Raw genomic sequence first — 6000 nt, 5'->3', positions numbered from 1 at the left:
TGCAATGAGCTGCGGGGAGAGCAGTTCTCTGTCCCAGGTCACAAGGAAACGGAGGAATACTTTTAGATGTTTAGGTTTATCTAGACCAAAACTATGATTCATAAACTCATGATCCAAATTATTATTATTCTAAATAACCTCAGTGTTATCACTCATAACTTTAAAAAACAAATGTTATACTTTAATTTATGACATAAATTTTACCATTTCTCCCCCCAGAAATGATTACATGAAGCGGCATATGATGGAAATGGAAAAAATTTTGCTAGATCAGATGGAAGCTTATAAGGTAAAATTTTTATCTGAATCAGCTTTGTAGTTTATTTACTCCTAGAAAATCTTTAGGATTAGATAGGACTGGAGGGAAGATACTAGAATGCAGTTTATACTTACGTTTGATTTATGATTGTTTCAATCAAAAGGTGTCAATTCACACTAACTTACAGACCTTGGAGGTTATGAAGTCATTCCTGCAGGAGCCAAGGAGATTCAAGAATTCTTGTCATAGATTGCAAATAAATGGGCACAAATTCTTTCAAGTGCCTCGGTGTAGGTGGAGTCTATTTCTTCATCTCTTGAATCTGGAGCTTGGCATATGACTTGCTTTGGCCAATGGGACATCAGTAAATGACCTGCAAACACTTAAAAAGTGTTTGTGTGCTAAGAATACAAACTAGCCTTTGGAAGATGAGAGATCACTGCAGAGAGAAGCTCAGCCATCTCAACTGCCCCGGCGAGTCTAACCCCCACCTAACCCACCAACTGACTGTAACTTCAAGAGCAGCAGAATAGTTAAAAGGCACTGAGTTGTGGGGTAAATTGTTGCAAAGAGTAAATGTGAACTCATATAGTTCTGACATCTGTTTTTGTCATGAGCTCTAAATAGTGTATCTTTATATGATCCGTAAAACTATAACATTTTATTATATTATAAACATATATTTAATAATAAGAAATAAGAAATTTCAACTATGTAACAGTGCTATGACCAGTGAATTGTTTAGTGCCAGTCCCAAGGATACAGGCAACAGACACTGGATCTTTCTTTCTTTTTTTTTTTTTTTTAAAGATTTTATTTATTTATTTGACAGAGAGAGACACAGTGAGGGAGGGAACACAGCAGGGAGAGTGGGAGAGGGAGAAGCAGGCTTCCCACAGAGCAGGGAGCCCAGTGCGAGGCTCGATCCCAGGACCTTGGGATTATGACCTGAGCTGAAGGCAGATGCTTAACGACTGAGCCACCCAGGCGGCCCAACACTGGATCTTTCTACTCCATTCATCCAAGCGTGGGGTTACTTTAGAATATTTAATCCAGTTCTCATATCTTTAAAAAAAATAACAGTATTATTGAGATATAATTCATGTACCATAAACTTGACCCTTTTAAAGTGTACAATTCATGAAGGATATTCTATTTTTTTGTGATGTTGTTGGTTTTGTTACCAGGGTGATATTGGCCTCACAAAATGAATTGGGGAGTGTTCCTTCCTCATCTATTTTTTAAAAGAGGATTAATAGATTTGGTATTATTTTTTTTCCTTTAAAATATTTGATATTTTAAGGGAAAATTCACCAGTGAAGACATTTGACCTGGATTTTTCCTTGTGAGATTTGTATTTACTGATTCAAGTTTTTTACCCTGATACGTCTATTCAGATTTTTTACTTTTTTCTTTAGTTTTGGTAATTTGTTCTCTCCAGGAATGCCTCCATTTCCAGCTATTTTTAAAAGTATCAGGATTATGATGTTCATAATATTCCCTTATAATACTTTTCATTTTTGTAAGGTCTATAGTGTCGTCCCTCTTTCTCATTTTGGTAATTTATGTCCTTTTTTTCTTAGTTGGGCTAAAAGTTTATCAATTCGATATTTTCAAAGAGCCAGGTCTTGGGTCCTTTTCTCTCTTTCCTTTTGGTTTAGATTCATTGATTCCTATTTTTATCCTATTTCCTTATTTCTACTAAATTTAGGTTTGATTCACTCCTCTTTTGCTACTTTGAGATAGCTTAGATTATTGTCTTCCTTCTAATGTAAGCACTTACTGCTATTAATTTCCCCCTAAGCACAATTTTGGCTGCTTCCCTTAAATTTGATATATTTTTGTTTCCATCTGTTCCAGACGTTTTCTAATTTTCCTTGTGACTTCTTCTTTGGCCCATGGGTTATTTAGAAATGTGTTCATTTCCAGATATTTGGGGGTTTCTCAGATTTTTGTTTTTGCTAATTTAATTCCACTATAGAAAGAGAACATGTCTTGTATGTTTTCAGTCCTTTAAAATTTATAGAGATTTGTTTTGTGGCTTACTGTATGATCTATTCTGGACAATGTTTCATTTGTTTGAAAAGAATGTGTATTCTATTGTTGGAGTTTTCTGCATATGTCAAATATTTCAAGTTGGTTGATACTGTAATGCGGGTCTTCTATACCCATCTTGACTTTCTCTCCTGTTCATTGCTGAGACAGGAATTTGAAACCTCCAACCACAACTGAATTGTCAATTTATCCTTTCAGTTTTTATGATTTTTGTTTTACATGTATTAGAATTTCCTTCCTTTTTAAAGCTAATATTGAACATGCTAATAATTGGTAATTTAAGTGCTCAAAGCACTTAAAGAAGAGCTGTACAAACCTTGGCCTCTAAAACTGAAACCAGAGTCATCATGCTGTCAGCTCTTGCTTTCTCTCCCTTCCCATCCCACCCTCCCCTCCGGTTTTGGCCTTATTGTTACTGCAGAAAAGACTCTTTATGTTGTGAAGAACATGGCCATCAGCAGTTACCTCAATAAAAAGCCTTTTCCCCCCTCCCTTTTCTGTGTCCACATAGCGATTTCAAGCAAGGGCTCAATAATGCCCAACTCAGGTCAGTGCCTATCCCTTGGCCCAATTAGTGTTGCTAGAAGCAAATAGTATTATTAACTGGCATTGTGACACGCCCATCTCAGTGGTCAGAGGACACTCTTCTGTTGCCAGCAGGGCAAAGAGAAAGCTTCTCAAGCAGTCAGAAAACAATGGCTACTATAGACCATGTTGGTATCTAATCGTAGGAGGCTCCTCAAAGTCAGGCTTAGGGGGCTGAGTAGAAAACGTGTACAAGGAAGAGACCTATTGTCAGATCTGTCAGTTTATCTGGGAGCAGGACGGATTACGTAGGTTAATCTACATTATACAATGAAGTTCTAGAGTATTGCACGTAGGAATGGAAGTAATTGGGAAGGGCATTTATCCCAAATCATACCTTTCCCCTAATAATCAGCCAACTTTTATAAAACAAGAACACTTCAAAAGACCCGATTTCCAGCCATGCATTAGTAGAATAATTCTTCAAGTTTTGCTTAGGACTCCTGGGGGGAATTTAGTTATTTTCAGCCTTTCCCACGATTCAGTAATTTCTGCAACCTAAACATGCGGCTGGACAGTTCTATTTCAGGTGTTCCTTTGCAATTGTTGAGCCAGAGAGGGCGGTGGAAGAAAGCCCCGCACCCCAGCTCGAACCAGGGGCTGGCCCTTGTCAACACCCATTTTAGGAATTCTCAGCAGGTTTCCGACAGAGTTCTAAGCAAGTTTCTCCTCAGAGGCCCAAGGCGCTTCCTTTAACGAAAACCCACAGCAAGAGTCCCCACCCCAAGCAAAAGATTCCCCACCCAGTCCAGTGCCGGGAAGATGCCCCACCCAGCGGCAGGCTGGGCCGGCCTCCCAGGCTGGTTTAACTGGTTAGGACGACCGAAGCCTGCTGGCACAAAATATCTGCACTTCGGGAGCTGAGGAGCAGCCGGCTAGAACGTGGAGAGGAAAGCTCTTTCCTTTCTCAAGACCACCACAGGCGATGCCTTCCGACCGTCTTCGCTGACACTCGCTCGGGGTAGGTGTTACATCCCACCCAGTCCCCCAAGACCAGGAACTGCGCAGGCGCCCGCTGAGCACTAGCGCGGCGCATTCTCTCGCGCGCTCCCTCAGTCTCCTCAGCGAGCCTCTGGGCCGAAGGAATCACGGTGCTTCTTGGGTGTTGTAGTGTCCTTCCTCGACGAAGGGCCCTCACGTAAACTGGGCGTTGGGCATCCAAGAACTACGCCTCCCAGCGTGCTGCGCGCGAGGGCACAGGGCGTTTGCCCTTGACGGCTTTAGCCGTCAGCACAGAGAGGAGGACCCGGGAAGCCGGCAGCGGCGGGAGGAGGGAATGCGCGTGCGCGTTGGGCCGGCTCGTCGCGTTCTGTCCCAATCATTGTAAACAGGCGGAGGCTGGGGCGGGGTGGGAATGGGGCGCCTGAGGCCGGCTAGGGGCGCAGCGCAGGAGGCATCTACGGTGGCTGCGGCGGCACCGTGAGCGCGAGGAGGCGGAGGCGGCGGCTGCGGCGGGGGCGGGTTGTCGCGCGGCGGCAGGTACAGGTCAGTGGCGGTCAGCGGTGGCGTGCGGGGGTCGTAGCGGTACCCCTCGCGTGCCCGGGGAGTCCTCTTCGCACCCACCTCGCAGCGGCGTCTGTCAGGCAGCGTGCGGGGCTGGGCGCTCGCCGCGCGCGGAGCTGGAGTTGGGGGTGGGGGGCGTGGCTGCCCCGAGTGCGGGTTCATCCCGGGCAGGCTTCTCCCCAGTTCTCGCCCGGTTGCCGGCCGTTCCTCCCACTTGCCGGCCGGGCCTCCCTCGTGGCATCCGCATTTGTGATTTGGTGCTCTCGGGGTCCGGAGGAGGAGAGTCGGGAACCGGGCCCCTCCCCACTTGAGTCTCCAGGCCTCAGGGCAGCTCTTGGGCACCGGAATGGAGGAGAGGGGACTCTGTCTTTTATATAATCACTATTTTTTTTTAAATCGCACCCGGAATATTGACCCGTCTCCAGGACTTGCCCAGTGGACTAGGAAAAGGCTCTTGATGTTTCCCACCGCTGGCACGGAAGCAGTGGGGCTCCTTTGGGTGCTGCGGTCTTTCGTTCAGGTTTCAGTGCGAATGGACGAACAGATCTGGAGTTGAGAATTCTTTTTACAACTCATTTTCAAGTATGCTTGTGCCAAAATGTTCTTATTGAGATCACCTTTTTTTTCTTTTTTAAAATTTATCGTTATGAGAGTGAAACAGGGATTTTACAAAATACTCTACACGGCAGTCTTAACCTGAAATAATTACGGTGTTTCGAGTTTTGGGATTCATTACTTCAGAGCCTCCCTCTTGACCAAGCAGCTTGTTTCCTCTAAGGCCTAGTAGAGTACTTGAAAATAATTAAAATGTTAACTCGAGATATTTTGAATGTGTATTGTAGAAGTACAGTCGTTTGGACGTGCAATTTACCCACCATCTAGCCTCATTAGAAAAGCTTTCACTGAATGTTTTGTAGAGTGGAGTGGGCATGTTCACATGCTGCAGCACTTTCGGTAGCGTTCCATCATACTTGGCAGTTATTCATAAAGTAAGTGGTGATAAGGAGCAAGCTCACTTTTGGTTTGGTGATTATGGAGGCAGCACTTCTAAACGAAAAAAATGGGACTGTGAGTAAGAAAAGTAACCTCACTTGACACCTTCCTAGTTGTCTTGGTGATTTGAATGTTCCTTTCTGAGTGTTTCTGAAAATGAGTAATTGCTGTAAACTGTACTGGCAGTAGGAGAGGTAGGAAGGAAGTTAGAGTGGTTCCCACTTTTCTCAGTGACCCATAGATTTAAGTGGGGTAGACTAGTTTAACAGTAACCACTGAGAAGTAATTCTTTGAACAAAGTATCTTGAAGCAATATGACATAATTTGCTCTCTCTTCAAAATAGTATCTCTCATTTTAGATCTAATTTAGAAAACTAGAAGTGTTATCAGAAAATGAATATTAACTTTAATTTGTATACTTGTATTTGCACAGATATTTGCTTGGCCAGGGGAGATTGGGCTTGAACATAACCCAAAAGTGTGTTCTTTCTTTTTTGAAAGAAAATTCCTGATAGAAACTTAAGTTAGTATATGTGGAAGGAATAAGGAAGAATGCAGGTCATTTAGTATAGAGGAGTTACTCTATAGCAGGTACTATGCTAGGT

The 6000-nt window shown here is 43.6% G+C and overlaps 1 protein-coding gene across 5 annotated transcripts in view; it reads left to right on the top strand.

The window, feature by feature from the left end:
- Window positions 1–3675: 3675 nt before the first annotated feature.
- RALBP1 (ralA binding protein 1) overlaps window positions 3676–6000 on the top strand; it is a 65652-nt gene continuing 63327 nt past the window's right edge. For 3 of the 5 annotated variants that reach the window (XM_027576342.2, XM_027576344.2, XM_027576343.2), the window contains exon 1: window positions 4217–4384. The gene's annotated coding sequence lies outside the window, so the exon portion shown is untranslated. Of the gene's footprint in view, window positions 3861–4216; window positions 4385–4724; window positions 4985–6000 lie in introns of those variants that run through there. The other 2 variants (XM_027576345.2, XM_027576347.2) reach the window with 2 other exon arrangements.

This window comes from Zalophus californianus, chromosome 14 (genome assembly GCF_009762305.2).
Source record: "Zalophus californianus isolate mZalCal1 chromosome 14, mZalCal1.pri.v2, whole genome shotgun sequence".
Classification (NCBI taxonomy): domain Eukaryota; kingdom Metazoa; phylum Chordata; class Mammalia; order Carnivora; family Otariidae; genus Zalophus; species Zalophus californianus.
The sequence above is the reverse complement of the archived record's forward strand: the minus strand, read 5'-3'. Positions and strand labels throughout refer to the sequence as shown.